Source organism: Acipenser ruthenus, chromosome 3 (assembly GCF_902713425.1).
Source record: "Acipenser ruthenus chromosome 3, fAciRut3.2 maternal haplotype, whole genome shotgun sequence".
Taxonomy (NCBI): Eukaryota; Metazoa; Chordata; class Actinopteri; order Acipenseriformes; family Acipenseridae; genus Acipenser; species Acipenser ruthenus.
In genome coordinates this window covers 48606998-48623847 of record NC_081191.1, presented here as the reverse complement: position 1 = coordinate 48623847, position 16850 = coordinate 48606998, and positions in this window count along the sequence as shown.

Below are 16850 nucleotides of genomic sequence, written 5' to 3'. Positions count from 1 at the left end.
TTCCTGGACGATTTTACGCCTTGCTCTTGGAGAGATTTTGGCAGGACGGCCACTCCTGGGAAGATTCACTACTGTCCCAAACTTTCTCCATTTGGACAATATGGCTCTGGCTGTGGTTCGGTGGAGCCCCAGAGCCTTAGAAATGGCTTTGTAACCCTGTCCAGACTGATAGGCATCAACAACTGTTTTCCGGATGTCTTCAGGAATTTCTTTTGTTCGTGGCATGATGTGCCTCTAGAACAGGGGTGCCCAATCCTGGTCCTGGAGGGCCGATGTCCCTCTTGGCTTTTGTTGCAACTGTGCCCTAAATACTTAATTGGACCAATCAAGCCCTTATTAGAAGCTTAATTGGTCCAATTAATCAATTTAGTGTACAGTTTGAACAAAAACCAGGAGGGCATCGGCCCTCCAGGACCAGGATTGGGCACCCCTGCTCTAGAACCTGTGTGCTGACAACTTCACTCTAATGCAGGGGTGGGCAATCCTGGTCCTGGAGGGCCGGTGTCCCTCCTGGCTTTTGTTCCAACTGTGCTCTAAATTACTTAATTAGACCAATAATTGGTAATAATCAGTACAATTAAGTAATTTAGAGCACAGTTGGAACAAAAGCCAGGAGGGACACCGGCCCTCCAGGACCAGGATTGCCCACCCCTGCTCTAATGGTAAGGGCCAAAGTTAGTCAGATTTATATTGGGCAGGGCTGGACCAAATCAGGCCTGGTTGTTAACCAAAGTACTCAAACAGCTGACCCTAATTATCCCTTTAATTGGGTTGAGTTAACTAGGGGGGGCAATATCTTTTTCACACCTGAAGATTGCATGTTTGATTACCTTGCACACCAAACAAATGAAAGAAGCACCAAACTTTGGTGTCATTTTTTCTCTCAGACTCCCTCTTATAGTACTACAACCCACAAAAAAATCTGACCAAACACAATGTGAAAAATGTGCAAAAATGCAGAAAATCAGACAGGGGCAAATACTTTTTCACTACACTGTTTATATATATATATATATATATATATATATATATATATATATATATATATACACACACAGTGGTTTGCAGAAGTATTACAAATAATGTATGCACAGTTTTTCAAATTAACATTTTTTCATCAAAGCTGCAGTGGTTAAACTGAACACTTATATCAGGAGGTTTAATTTCAACAAAACTTGCAAAGAAAATGTACAAAATGACATTGACCCCTTAAGTCAGTACTTGGTAGAAGCAACTTTTGCAGCAATTACTGCTATGAGTCTTTTTGGATAGGTCTTTACTAGCTTTGCACAGTAGGATGGTGAAAATTTTGGCCATTCTTCACAGGAGATTTGCTCCAGTTCGGATAAGTTTGTTGGGGATCGTCGATTGACTGCAATCTTCAAGTCTCGCCATAAATTTTCGATTGGATTGGTCAGGACTTTGACTGGACCGCTCAAGAACATTCATTCTCTTGTTCAACCACTCCAGTGTGGCTTTGGCTTTGTGCTTCGGGTCATTGTCTTGATGAAATGTGAATTTCCTCCCCACTTGAGTTGGCTGACTCAAACAGGATTTCCTCAAGGATTCGACTGTACTTTGCACCATCCATTCTCTCCTCTATCCTGACAAGCTTCCCAGTCCCTGCTGAAGAGAAGCATCCACATAACATGATGCTGCCCCCACCGTGTTTGACAGCTGGGATGGTGTTGACTGGGTGATGTGCAGTGTTGGGCTTGCGCCAGACGTAACGCTTGGAATTTAGATTGAAAAGTTCAATTTTTGTCTCGTCTGACCACAAAACCTTTTTCCACATGTCTGCAGTATCATCTACATGCTTTTTTGCAAACTCCATATGTGCTTTAACCACTTGCGGTCCATTTATTCAGCGTGTCAGGTCCAATTTATTTTCACACGTGCAGTTTATTTTAGACGCGCTGTTTAAAAGTATTTTTTTCACAGTAAAACAGGTTTAAAAGGCACTGCATATCAACAGGACACTCAGTACTGCATCTTCAGCCCCGCTCCACCCTTTGTTCGCTGTATTTTTCACATACCTCTTCATAGTCGTGCATACCGATAAATCATCTCCTGATCACTCGTTTTATCACCAAACTCCTCAATAATGCGATCCAAGTCATTATTTTATTACTATAACATCTCAAAAAGCTCTGCAAATGTCTGTGATATTCTTTGAGCACTGGATACAGAAACAGCTATCTTGTTTGTTTATGTCCGTGTTATCTCAGTGGTGGCGGGGTTATGTGTATTGCTCAGATACGCCCCTTTTTTTTCGGCTTCTCTCGGCTCCTATTGGTCTCACTCGGCCATTGAATGGTTTTTTTTACGTCTTTTTGATGATGTCGGATTGTCTATACCTTTTAGAATTTTGAATGCTTGAATCAGATAGACTCGTAATCTTCTTTGTTCAAGACTGAACAGATTCAATTCTTTTAGCCTGTCTGCATACGACATTCAAACCCGGGATAATTCTGGTCACTCTACTTTGCACTCTTTCTAAAGCAGCAATATCGTTTTTGTAGCAAGATGACCAGAACTGAAGATGAGAAACATCCCCATAACATGATGCTGCCACCACCATGCTTCACAGTAGGGATGGTGTTCTTTGGGTGACGCGCTTTATTGGGTTTGCGCCAATCATAACGCTTTGCATTAAGGCCAAAAAGTTCTATTTTAGTTTCATCAGACCAGCAAACTTTTTGCCACATGGCTACAGAATCTGTTTTTTTGCATACTTCAAACAGGATTCAAGGTGGGCTTTCTTGAGTAATGGCTTCCTTCTCGCCACCCTACCATACAGGCCAGATTTGTGGAGTGCTTGGGATATTGTTGTCACATGCACACTTTGACCAGTCTTGGCCATAAAAGCCTGTAGCTCTTGCAAAGTTGCTATTGGCCTCTTGGTAGCCTCTCTGATCAGTCTCCTTCTTGCTCGGTCATCCAGTTTGGAGGGATGGCCTGATCTAGGCAGGGTCTTGGTGGTGCCATACACCTTCCACTTCTTAATAATCATCTTGACCGTGCTCCAAGGGATATTCAAGGCCTTTGATATTTTTTTATACCCATCCCCTGATCTGTGCCTTTCAACAACTTTGTCCCGGAGTTCTTTTGAAAGCGCCTTGGTGCTCATGGTTGAGTCTTTGCTTTGAAATGCACTACCCAGCAGAGGGAACATACAGGAACTGCTGAATTTATCCTGAAATCATGTGAATCACTACAATTTAACACAGGTGGAGGCCACTTAACTTGGTGTGTGATTTTGAAGGTGATTGGTTACACCTGAGCTTATTTAGGATTGCTATTACAAGGGGGATGGACACTTATCCAACCAAGCTATTTCAGTTTTTATTTTTAATTAATTTTCTACAAATATCTAGATTTTTTTTTTCACTTGGAAGTTGTGGGGTAGGATGTGTAGATAAATGAAAAAATATATATTTTAATGCATTTTATTTCCAGGCTATAAGGCAACGAAAGGGGGTGTAGACTTTCTATAGGCACTGTATGTACTGTATATATATATATATATATATATATATATATATATATATATATATATATATATATATATATATATATATATATATATAGGGTGATTAGCTGTTTATATTTAACATGACTGTTGAACATGGAAAACGAAAACGAAGAATTAACGCAATATAAGATGCAAGTATTTACAGTTTTGTACACTGTAGTTTTGCAGAAAAATGGCAGAGAAGGTATAAGAAACTGATAACTGCAAGATTGCATGAAATAAGTGCTGATGGCAGAAATCAGCCGAACCCACAAGTCTGTGAATGAATTGGTATGTGCAAGAGATATTTTAAATGTAACATATATATGTCTATGGTTTGAATACTCTTTATCCCTCTCTCTATATATTTATAAACCAGTAACTATATGTCATAATGTATGTCCCACAGATTCCTACCTCAGCTGAATAGGTGAGTGATATGTTCACTGTGGTTAAGCTTTAAGGTGCAGGGATTTTCATTTTGTGGCAGAAAAACATTTTCTATTGTAAGTTAATATGGTGTGTGTAGGGTTTCTGTCATTATTGTAAGATATGTCACCTTGTACAGTATGGATAAGCAAACCAAATCTGAACAGCTCAGTCTGCTAAAACTGCAAAACTATTTGTGCAAAACTAAGATTGTTCTTGTAAACTACTATTACAATTGAAAAAAGGGTTGCTATTTTTTTATAACTGTGCCATATGTTTTATGTATTGGTTTACATGAAAGAGAGCTTTACTGTCTGGTAAGGCCCATCTTGTGTAGTTAAATGTCCAGAGGCCTTTACAGTATTATAATTAAGTTCCTCTGTATTTTGTCTTATTCTCAGGGTCGTGTGGTTTATTAACCTAGGAATTGTGAATTTTGGTTGTTAAAAAAAAAAGTCTAAATATGGAGTCTGTCAATCAAGATCGTTTTGGTACTCTTAATCTTATTCTTTTGGAGTATGAAGGTGGAAATGAGCTAACAATGAGTCTGCCACAGTCGGTAATGCTCCCTGAAAGCCATGAGGGACAGTCCTTATTGGATTTTGAAGAATTTTAACCCTATCCATGCCGTAAAACAACAATGACAAAACATTATGTATTTAAACACTAAACAATACATTTAAATAATAACACTATGTAACACAATTTTTGTTCCTGGGTAGTAAGTGTTATTTCCTAATTGCTTATGCCTCAAAAGTATAGAAAATGGCTATTATTACCCACAAACTTTGCTTTTGTGACCAGGACAGTGATATTTTGAAATTTACCTATTTCCAACGAGAAAACGGGTGAATTTGTGTCTTTTCGTTCACATAAAGTCAGAAAAAAACAACATATGAATCTAAATTAACATGTATTTATACTAAAGTAATACAAAAATGACTACAAAAGATTTAGAAGTGAGGAAATAACACAATTAGGAAATAACACTTACTACCCAGGAACCAAAAAAAAAAAAAAATTAACACAATAGACACAGGGGTGTACCCCATCACAAAACATAAAATAAAATGAATGTAATCATTCAAGAAAGCACAGATCTCGTGCTGTTATTATAAAGTGCTCTGCTGAGCGTTTCAGGGGTATATTCATTTCTTAACCCAGCAGGAACTGTTACTATGGCTGCACTCTGTGCTCATATTAATTCTCTGTAACTAGGTAGGTTGCACAACCACACAGATTGACATGCTTTATTGCTGTTCAGTTTTTAACTGTGCCGTGGGTCATCAGGGACCAATTTCAAGAGCACCTAAAAGGAAATTTACCACTACATTTTCTTTAGTTATTTAAATATTGGAAAAGCTGGCAGGTATTATTTTTGACTAGGGAACCACAGCATACAGTGCCCGTTGGTAACTTTACTGGGTGAAAAACAGGTTTGAGAATCCTCAATCAAGTCCACATCACAGATGGACTTGAATCCAATCCCAGGCTTTTCAGGGCTAGAAAGTACTTTATATGAGTGCCAATCCACAATATTACTTGTTCACTTATTTCACTTTATGTTAATTTAGAATATGCAACACTATAGATAAACTGCTGCATCTAAGTGCGGCTTTAATCTAAGTGCTGCTTTGCTCTGTCACATTGGAGTGAGTTTGAACTACAACACACATGATTAGCTAAAAGGAAGCAGTAGCAACTTTTCCTTTGAAATATCTGCAACTGAAAATTTAGGTAGGAAACAAAGGAAAGAACCAAAAGATCTTCAATCAATAAAGGGGGGATAGCTTTCCTTTATATAGTAAGTCAAAGTAATCAAACAAATTTAATATTGCATAAGTTAAAATATAATATTGTACATCTGAAAATAAGTATTTAAGCATTAATTGTGGTTATTATAAACTTTCTTCCACTACAGGACTTAAAAATAGAAAAAGAAAAGATATCAGATTTTCTGAATTAGAATGATAATATAACTCTTATAAATGTTTCCCATAGTAAAATCATGGTGGAAGCATTGCAAAGCATAGGTAAGCATATAAAACATGGTAAACTATGGCAAATGCATAGTACGACCATGGGGAAAGCATTGGAGAAAACCGCTAAATTACTGTGCAAATATACTGTGGTAAATCTTTGTTGGTGGGAAATACAGCATATACAATTTATTTTCAGTTAAAAGAACATTTTTATAGTTGAGACCATAGTTAATAGTACATGGCAGTTTTCCACTGAAAGCCTGAAACACAGGCATGGAAGGGTTGCTATGGGAACTCAGTAAGGATTTGGAGGATGTGTCATTGTTTGTGTTATCCAGGATATATGATGGGGAAGGCATCACTCAGTAGCTGTTGAAACATGTCAGTCATTACGGTAGTAGAAAAGTCAGTATTCAGAGTTTAAATAATTAAAAATGGAGATAGACAGATTGTATGGTATCACCCATGGATAGTTTTAGTAGTTGATTTGTTGATGTGAATTTGTAATAGAAATCATAGCAAACTGGATAAATAGAAACCATGACCTTTTTGAATACATTTCAGATACATCTTAACAGTTTTAAGAAGCACTTACAAATCATTCATCTGTGTTGAATTAGAAAATGATTCAGTACCATCAGCTTCCAGCTTTAGCAGGCTTCTATTGTACACCAGATGCTCTGTCACATCAACGCATCTGCTGGGATTCAAATCAACCCGCCGGACACTATTGTTTAAGTAATACACAGTTCTTGTGCTTAATGGCTGTTTTTATTGGTTATCCTCTACATGTTGGTAAGTAATATTAAATCAGAATATGCCAGGATAATTGTAAAAAGAAATGGTGGTAAAGTGGTATATTTTATCATCTTGAATGTATTCTGCATTCTGTATGAGTCTACTCATTGGGCACTGGCACTATTTAAAAATAATAATGCTGTGACAATTATCATTTCCAATTAGTACTGAATAGATGATGCCTACTTGTGTGTCCTATAATGTATTTGTAAGTTAAAATGAGGTTCATGAGCGATGCTTTGTTGAAAATGAAACAAACCAGTGTCCTAAGCCAAGGAAACTCCAACATAAATCTCTTAATACTGCCTTATTGGATCATTTCAACAAACTGTAAAATATATTGAGACTAATTTATCACATTTTTAACTTTCATGGGAGAAACATTTAACACATGCACTTCACATTTGAGAGCACTGCTGGCCCTTTCAAAAAAAGAAAAAAAAAAACAGCATTCTGCAGAGACTGCCAAGAGAAACACATGGCCTGAGCTCTGTGCAGAAATGGCTGGCTAAGCAAAACGCAGGGCTCATTGTGGTATGAGAAGGAAAATGTACTTTAGCTGCAGCAAAGGCAATTCATAACACACTGTAGTTGGGGGAGTTCTTTTTTACAGCCATTAACCACAGCGAACAGCTAGACAATGTATCTTTTGTTAAGAGCTTGATGTGAATCCAAGAAATGAAAATGTTCATAGTGCTTTTGCAAGTTTTTATTACTAGTATGCATACGGTAAAGAATTTGGGTTGGGATGAAAGCCAGATTTACAAGAGCTTGTTAACATCCACACCATTCCGGGATAATCTTCACTTTTTTCATTGCTGTATATATTTTACACTCTTGGACAGTAATGGCACTTAATTGAGGACTTAGGTTTACATTGTTTACTGAGGGTTCTGTAAAATATGACTACTGCTGCTATATAATTACATTTATATAGCTCCTTTCATGACAAACACAAAGCTCTTTACAAAGGGCAGGCTTAAAATGTTTAACTAAACTAAAACACATTTTAAAGATCCAAATTGTCTCACAATCCTGTTCGCTTTAGCAATACAATATCATTCATTTCTCTATTTACTACATTCTTACATAGTTTAGTGTTCCAAGAAAAAGAACTTCCAAAATTCAAGATCTAAAGCACTGTTATCTCCTGATATCACTATATGAGGACTGGTCCAGACAGGTTCTGGCTATGGAGCTGCCTGTGTTTAGCATGACGATGGGCATGCCACTGAACACAAGACACCCTGACAGTCTTCTCCATATCTCTCACAACACTTCAACGAAGGGCTACAGCAATGGGAAATGCTGACAGTTACAGTATAAAAGAAACAATCCTTACAATTCTCATAGCAATTAAACACCCCGTGCAATCAGCTTAGGAGGTGCCAAGGTCATTCAGTGAAAATGAGTTTCTTGAGGATTAAAAAAGCGAGACAGCTCATTTTCACTGTTAAATATCTCTGGTTTTAAAATGAGATCTGTATGTTTTTTGAGTTGTTTTTACCAACTCTGAAAGTGTAGATGGACTGTGCATATTTAAAACCAATTAGTTTTATCTAAAAGAATGCAGTGGAAAAGCATAGTTTTTTTCTGAAAGGAAAAATATGACCATTAATGCTCTGAATCACTGAGGTTGTCAGAGATTTTCCATTGCAATACCTATGCTGGCTTTATTAAACAAGTAATGATAGATGATTAAGAAAACATATTATAGCATAAAAACAGATAAAAAGTAAACATTATGGACATTTACAGCAGTAGGATATATATTACTCCTTTAACATACAGTATATTACACTGCTCTTGTTTTATAATTCCATCATTTATATTGTACAGTTATATTTTACTTCAGTTGCAATTTCTTTCCTGAAAAGTAAATTGTAATCTCATTTATACACATTTGGAATCCCTATTTAATTGAGGAGTTAGTTGCATGTTGTACCATATGCACAGCAGCATACATTTAAACATATCATCTCAGTCTAGGCGCGGCACACCTTGAATGACATGGTAAGCCAGCTCTCAAAAGGATTCAGTGCAATTTGCGTGCAAAGCAGGGAGGTAAATAGTGTAGTGTAGAAAGAAGCAGGCTGGTTGTTAACCAAGCCAAGCTGAAATAAAACCTTATGTATTCAGAGCTCTTGAAATGCCCTGACAGGAGTGAGTCAGACAGCATTGAAAAGAAATCACAGAGCACATGGCCACAGAGGGAGTATGGCGGGTGAGGGCCTATTATGTTTGCTACTTTCAAATGGCATGAATACATTTCTAACTGCATGTTCATTAATTTGTGTTTAAGTGGGTGACCTTTTTGGGGATGGGGATGGGGGGATTTGGGTGTAGCCATATCATCACACTATAAAAAAGTGTATTTAAGGAATCTCCGTGGCTCCATTTTTAACAAACGTAATATTTTTTCAATCGCAGCAGTTAAGATATATCCCAATAAAGGCATTTAACTGTATGCAGTTTTAAATGGATACATTATTTACAAATATAGTATGTACATTAAAAAAAAATTTAACACATAAGAGAATATTTACACATACATTTCAATTATTTTATAGAATTATAAACATTAGTCAGGGGTATTTAAAGTAAGAACCCTAAAGTAAGGGCAGCAGTGTGGAGTAGTGGTTAGGGCTCTGGACTCTTGACAGGAGGGTTGTAGGTTCAATCCCAGGTGGGGGACACTGCTGCTGTACCCTTAGGCAAGGTACTTTACCTAGATTGCTCTAGTAAAAACCCAACTATATAAATGGGTAATTGTATGTAAAAATAATGTGATATCTTGTAACAATTGTAAGTCGCCCTGGATAAGGGTGTCTGCTAAGAAATACATAATACTAATACACTCCTTTTTAGGACCTAAAGTGTAACTGAAAAATATCTGCAACCTGTATTGAACTTTTCATTTTTAATAATAACAAACTGTAGGGGACCTGTGTAAGCAGCAAATCTACAAAAGCAATATAGTATAATGTATTAAAAAAAATCAACAATTAAGCAAAGTGGTGGTTCAGGCAGGGAACTCACTTTTAATCAGTCAATCAAATCAAGCTTATTAAGTGTCGATAACCAGACAATTGTCAATCAAAATAGCAGTACCTCATCACTAACAACATAATTACATGTCCAGTGATTGACAGGGAAGGGATTAAATCATACCTGATCCATTACCTCCCTGCTGTGAGTGAGAGTTTGCTGTTCTACAGCTGATACAGTGTGTATTCCACTGCATCAAACCTAAAAATGAATCTGGATATCATCTCAGGTGACAAAACATATTTTCGATTCAGACAACGCCATAGAATATCCATGCACACTTGGTCAATCCCAGGATCAAATGACGAAATCCTCCTCCGCAGGTCAAAGGCAGAGCTCGAGACTATCATCGCAGGCTCCCCGTAAATCAAACTACTAAAAACCCTGTTCGACCACGGCATTCCGGTTAAACCAGCATCTTCTGTTCCAGCTGTTCCAGCTCTACCAGGATAAAGTTTTCAATCCAATTCAATGTAATGCCAATCCAAGAAAAAGCAGGTAAAGAAATCAATCTTGTTTCTATATTGCTTACTGCATCTGATGTAATCAACAAGCGTTTGGTTGACTGTGGTGAATTGTCAGTTATTCTAAAAAAACAGCAACCCATGTCTCAAAAAGCTTTTGGAGTATATCGAGACATTATATGTGAATCTTTCTCGGACAGAAGGCAAGATTTAGATATCTACTTAGCCATCGTATCTGATTTAGATTTACGGTTCACGAATACCATAAACCTTCCATTGCAAAAGCAGCCCTATAGCTACAGCAATTTAACTAAGACTAAACTGTTCTATCCTGGACTTAGATCTTTTCAATAGGCACTTTACCGGCCATTGCCCAGTAGCTTGTTCCATCTGCGGGTCATTCTGCCACACCCCGCGCTTCTGCCCCAAAACAGTGTTCCAATACTTCTCATCTAACTCAAATCAGCTACGTTCTACCCCCCGTACAAATTTTGTGACATCTACAATGCAAAATGATTCAGATCGCTACAGGTGTCAGGTATATAAGATCGGGGATTCCCAACTCTGTAATAATTTCAATGAACTGTTGGAAACAGCTACTGGGCAATGGCCGAACTGTTTGAACAAAGGGATCAAATATTTTTACAAAGCTAAGCCCAAGGGTCCCCAAACCTCTCCAAAAATAAACATTGTGTAAATCTTTATGTCAATTGATATACTAAGTTCTAAAAGGGATGTTATCTTCTGGCACCTCACAGGCTAGCCATTGCCACATGCATTTGCCTTTGAAAGGCTTTTTTTTTTCCCCTTATCTCATTCAAGAGGTGGGCGTGTTTGTTTGCACATCGATTACTCTGTGATGGATTGGGTTATAAACAAAGTAAAGGTATGAATGGAAAGCTTGTGACCTCCCCTACAACGTGAGGTACACCAAGTCATCGCTCCAGAGGGGAAGCGATGTGGCAACCGCGGATTGGAGGAGAAACAGTTGCACTCGCTAACCAAGGGGGCGCGAATGACAGTACAAAAGGGGACGTGGCTAGGTGATCTGTTACTTTTGTTACGGTTAAGATCGAACTGAGAAAGGAGAACAGTAAAATAACCATGAGTGTTTTGTTTGTTTGTCGTGTCTAATTCTACTTGTTTGGTCTTGTTAGACAGCTAACACTATCCGGAGCTGTCGCTTAATGCCAGCACAAACCCGGACAATACTGCACCATTGTTCACTGAGAAATTGTATATTCACCACTTACACGGTAGCGCTCACTGTGGACTTGTGATCGTGTGTGTGTGTGTGTTTTGTGTGTGTTTAATACTGTGCATATTATTTTGGGACTGTAACCCATAGTTTAAACAGTGCAATGTTGCCTGGGATTATTATTTGCGGTCACAAACGACCTGGATTACAAACCCTCCCCAAATAAAACATTGTTTGGACATTTAAATCACTTGTTTGTCATTACTTGTGCACCGCATCACTTCTACACCTGCGCACTGCAACCCACTTGGTCATAAGGCGATTTTCAAAAAACAGTGTTATTGTATCAATCTCGCTGTATAGTAACGACAGCTTTAGTAGCAAATGATTTTCAAGCGTAATTTGTTAATAAAATCAATCCGTTAATGCTTTGGAATTGAGTCGATGAGGTCCTTAATGAATGCATTTCTCGTTAAAAAGCTTAATTGTTGCAGGTGACATACATCACTTCCTGTCTTAACGAGTAGATAAGAGGAACTCGTTAATCAAAATGCATGTTTATGAGAAAAATGAATGGAAGCATAATTTGCTGTTATGGAAACTACTAGCGTACAGCGAGACGACTCTCTCACCTGCAGCAGCCAAATGGAAATAAAAAATAATGTTTATTTTGGTATAATTTGTGAACTTCATTTAAAATTGTGCATTTTGTCATGCAGAATGTACATTTATATAGAACACTTCACATATAAAATGCTGATTTATGATTATCTAGCATGTGGGTAAAAATCGGGACTATTGACGGGACAGACGAAAAACGAATGAATGACAGGCCAGGAATACCGAAAAAACTGTAAAATCAGAGATAAATAAGGAATGACAGCTTGTATAAAAATAATAATTGGGCATTCCAAATTGGGGAGAAAACTGGGGTAAAAAAAAAAAAATCCCTAACAGAAATCTTAAAAAACCTAATACCATTTATTACAAATAAACTAATGTACAAAATAAAAGTGGAATGACAGCTGAAAAATCTGGAAAAAAACCTTAATATACATAATTACATAATTTTAATACCCTAACACATCTTAAAAACCTTCATGCCACTGCTTACAGGTGAACTAAATATGCAAAATAAAAGTGGAATGACAACTGTTTTCCTTGGAATGACAGACTTGGAATAGCGAAAAAAAACTCTAGAAAACTATAGATAACTAAGGAATAACAGCTCATATTTTATAATCTTGAACACAAATATTTTGATTTACAAGCATGTCTCACAAATGAAGTACTTGGCATGCTCCTGTCGCTTCTTCCTCAGAAACATACACAGAATTCACCCCTTCCTCACTGACTACTCCACAAAGCTCCTAGTTCAGGCCCTGGTACTGTCCCGCCTTGATTACTGCAACTCCTTCCTGGTTGGCCTCCCTGCCTCTGCTATCTGTCCGCTCCAGCTCATCCAAAACTCTGCTGCCCACCTTGTCTTTTCCCTTCCTTGTTTCTCCCACGCTACACCGCTGCTCCGCACCCTCCACTGACTCCCAATCACTGCTCGCATTTAATTCAAAACTCTTGTACTCGCTTATCTCTGTCTCAACCTTTCTGCACCCTCCTAGCTCCAGACTATTATTTCTTCCTACACCCTGTGTGATGAGTCAAAGGGGTTTCGGTCTGTAATTCAGCCTTCCGACAGTAGAAGGAATCAAATCAACTTGGGACTTCCCTTACCAAGATCTCGTGACCATGACGAAAGTCATCTTTGTGAGGGGCGGCACCTTGGTGAGGGGCGGAAGTACGAGTATGTAAATTCCAGCCACTGGAGTCAAGTGATTTATAAGGACACTTGTCAGTTGGGGATTGGTGTTCCACTGACTACAGGGGCGGGGCGTTGCATACTAAAGGGAACGTACTACTGTGTTCGGGGTTGGTCCTAGAAAACATAGGCGGGATGAATAGGCGGAGGGAGAGACGAAGAGTTTGGCTTGTTTTGTTTTCATTTTGTCAGCACAGGGGCGGAATATTAACTAACATTTTCTTTTCTGTTTTATCCCCTTTTTATATCTGGTGTTACCGTGAAGAAGACTAAGGAAGTTTCCGATCCCTTCTTTTTACCATTATTCCAGCACCCCCTCCCTCACGCCATTTTTTTTTTTTTTTTTTTTGCTTTCATCATGTAACGAATAATATTAATAAAAACTTTTATTTTGTTACACGCAAATTACTGTCTGGACATTCCATTGTTACTCACACGCCTCACACCCCGTCTCACCCCCTCCGCTCCCCCACCACCAGCAGATTAGCTGTACCCCTCCCTCCGCTCCCCTGCTTCCAGATCCCACTCCTTCTCCTCCCTTGCCCCTCAGTTGTGGAACGACCTACCCACGGATATCAGGACTGCTCGGACCCTGACCACCTTCTGGTGCCTCCACGAGACATTCCTTTTCAGAGAGCATCTGTAAACCTCACATCTCTCAACTGTACTGGACTATATGGCACCCAATTGTACCAGTACTTTCATCAGCTTGTACTTGCACTGAACTGCTCCATATTTTGCCGTATTCTACAAAAACAAAGTACACAGAAAGAGTACTTAGAACTGCAAACACAATCAAAAAGGAAGTTAGAAAGACCAATCGAGAGATAGAAATCAATATTGCTAAGGGGGCTAAAACCAATTCCAAAATGTTTTTCTAATATTATAACAGCAAGAGAACATTCAAAGAGGAGGTTAAATGTCTAAGAGACACAAATGGCAAAATCATAGATGAAGGAAAAAAAATAGCAAATATATTAAATGATTACTTTTCACAGGTTTTTACAAAGGAGGACACGGACAACATGCCCCACATGTCGACCTTTTCCTATCCAGTTTTAAATAACTTTAGCAAAACAGAGGCAGAAGTGTTAAAAGGACTAGGAGCTCTTAAAATAAACAAATCCCCTGGACCGGATGTGATCCTCCTAATAGTACTCAAAGAAATGAAAGAAGTTATTTACAAACCGCTAACCAAGATCATGCAACAGTCTCTTGACACAGGGGTTGTACTGACAGACTGGAAAATCCACAAAAAGGGAGACAAAACCGAACCAGGTAACTATAGACCAATAAGCCTGACTTCTAGTATATGTAAACTTATGTAAACTATAATAAGATCCAAAACGGAAAATTACCTATATGGTAACAATATGCTGGGAGACAGTTAGCATGGTTTTAGGAAAGGGAGATTGTGTCTAACTAACCTGCTTGACTTTTTTGAGGATGCAACATTGACATTGCATACAACATGGTTTATTTAGATTTCCAGAAAGCTTTTGACAAAGTCCCGCATAAAAGATTAATTCTCAAACTGAACGCAGTAGGGATTCAAGGAAATGCATGCACATGGATTAGGGAGTGGTTAACATGTAGAAAACAGAAAGTACTGATTAGAGGAGAAACCTCAAAATGGAGCGAGGTAACCAGTGGTGTACCACAGGGATCAGTATTAGGTCCTCTGCTATTCCTAATCTACATTAATGATTTAGATTCTGGTATAGTAAGCAAACTCGTTAAATTTGCAGACGACTCAAAAATTGGAGAGGTGACAAACACTGTTGCAGCAGCAAAGGTCATTCAAAGTGATCTAGACAGCATTCAGAACTGGGCAGACACATGGCAAATGAAATTTAATAGAGAAAAGTGTAAAGTATATGCATGCAGGCAATAAAAATGTGCATTATAAATATCATATGGGAGATACTGAAATTGAAGAAGGGAACTATGAAAAAGACCTAGGAGTTTATGTTGACTCAGAAATGTCTTCATCTAGACAATGTGGGGAAGCTATAAAAAAGGCCAACAAGATGCTTGGATATATTGTGAGAAGTGTTGAATTTAAATTAAGGGAAGTAATGTTAAAACTTTACAATGCATTAGTAAGACCTCATCTGGAATATTGTGTTCAGTTCTGGTCACCTCTCTACAAAAAGGATATTGCTGCTCTAGAAAGAGTGCAAAGAAGAGCGACCAGAATTATTCCGGGTTTAAAAGGCATGTCGTATGCAGACAGGCTAAAATAATTGAATCTATTCAGTCTTGAACAAAGAAGACTACACGGCGATCTGATTCAAGCATTCAAAATTCTAAAAGGTATAGACAATGTCGACCCAGGGGACTTCTTTGACCTGAAAAAAGAAACAAGGACCAGGGGTCACAAATGGAGATTAGATAAAGGGGCATTCAGAACAGAAAATAGGAGGCACTTTTTTACACAGAGAATTGTGAGTGTCTGGAACCAACTCCCCTGTAATGTTGTTGAAGCTGAAACCCTGGGATCCTGGGATAACTATTTCCTGTAACTTGTACTTGATTTTGCTCTTAAAGGTATCCATATTTACATTTTTGGAATTGCTCTTATTTTAAATCATTGTTATTCATTTATCTTACTTCGTGCTCTTAATGGAATTTATTCTTATAAACAAATATTTTACTATAAGTTTAACTGCTCTTAGTTGAATTTGCTCTTTGATTTCCATTACACGAGAGTAGAGGAAATCAAAGAGCAAATTCGACTCTGCTCTTTAAATGCAATTATTTACTGTATTCTTTATTTTGCTCTTATTTGAATTTGATCTTATTTTCTACTGATTTTACTGTACTTTATAACTGCTCCTATCTGTAATGTGATATTTTGTAATGTGATACTTTGTATTGTGATATTTTGTAACAACTGTAAGTCACCCTGGATAAGGGCGTCTGCTAAGAAATTAATAAATTATATATATATATATATATATATATATATATATATATATATATATATATATATATATATATATATATATATATATTATAGGGCATGCTAAAATGTTGCTGTTTTGCTTCGCATTGCAAACAAGAGCACAAATTGCATCTTCAATCACTGCTGAATTGAGCCATTTTTCTGGGTCTAATGATTGCACATAATCATTTCGAGAAAGACCCTGATACTTCATTTCAATTTCAGGCATGTCCCATGGAAAGCTATTCTTTATATTGCTTGACTTTGGTGTGGAATTGTGACAGGGTACTTGTGTCACGTGTGTGGGTAACCGCTGATATGCAAGACAGAGAGACATGGGAGTTGGAGTTGAAACACCGCTCAGGCGCGTAGGATTTATTAAACACAAAACAGAAAGTAAACAAACGGGTCATGTGACGCTACCAGGTTGGTAACGCACAGAGGACACAAACAGGAGACTGTACAAAAGGCAAAATAAAACACAGTATAAAATCTACAAATAAAAGGTGCCACACAGGGTGAGCGCTAGTCTTACTAAATGAGGCATCCCGCTACAGGAACCGGCTACACTACGTAACCTTCGCTATACATTACGTGGGATCAATATCTGCTAAACTAACCTACTTATGAGCCAGTATTCTTACGCTGACTCCT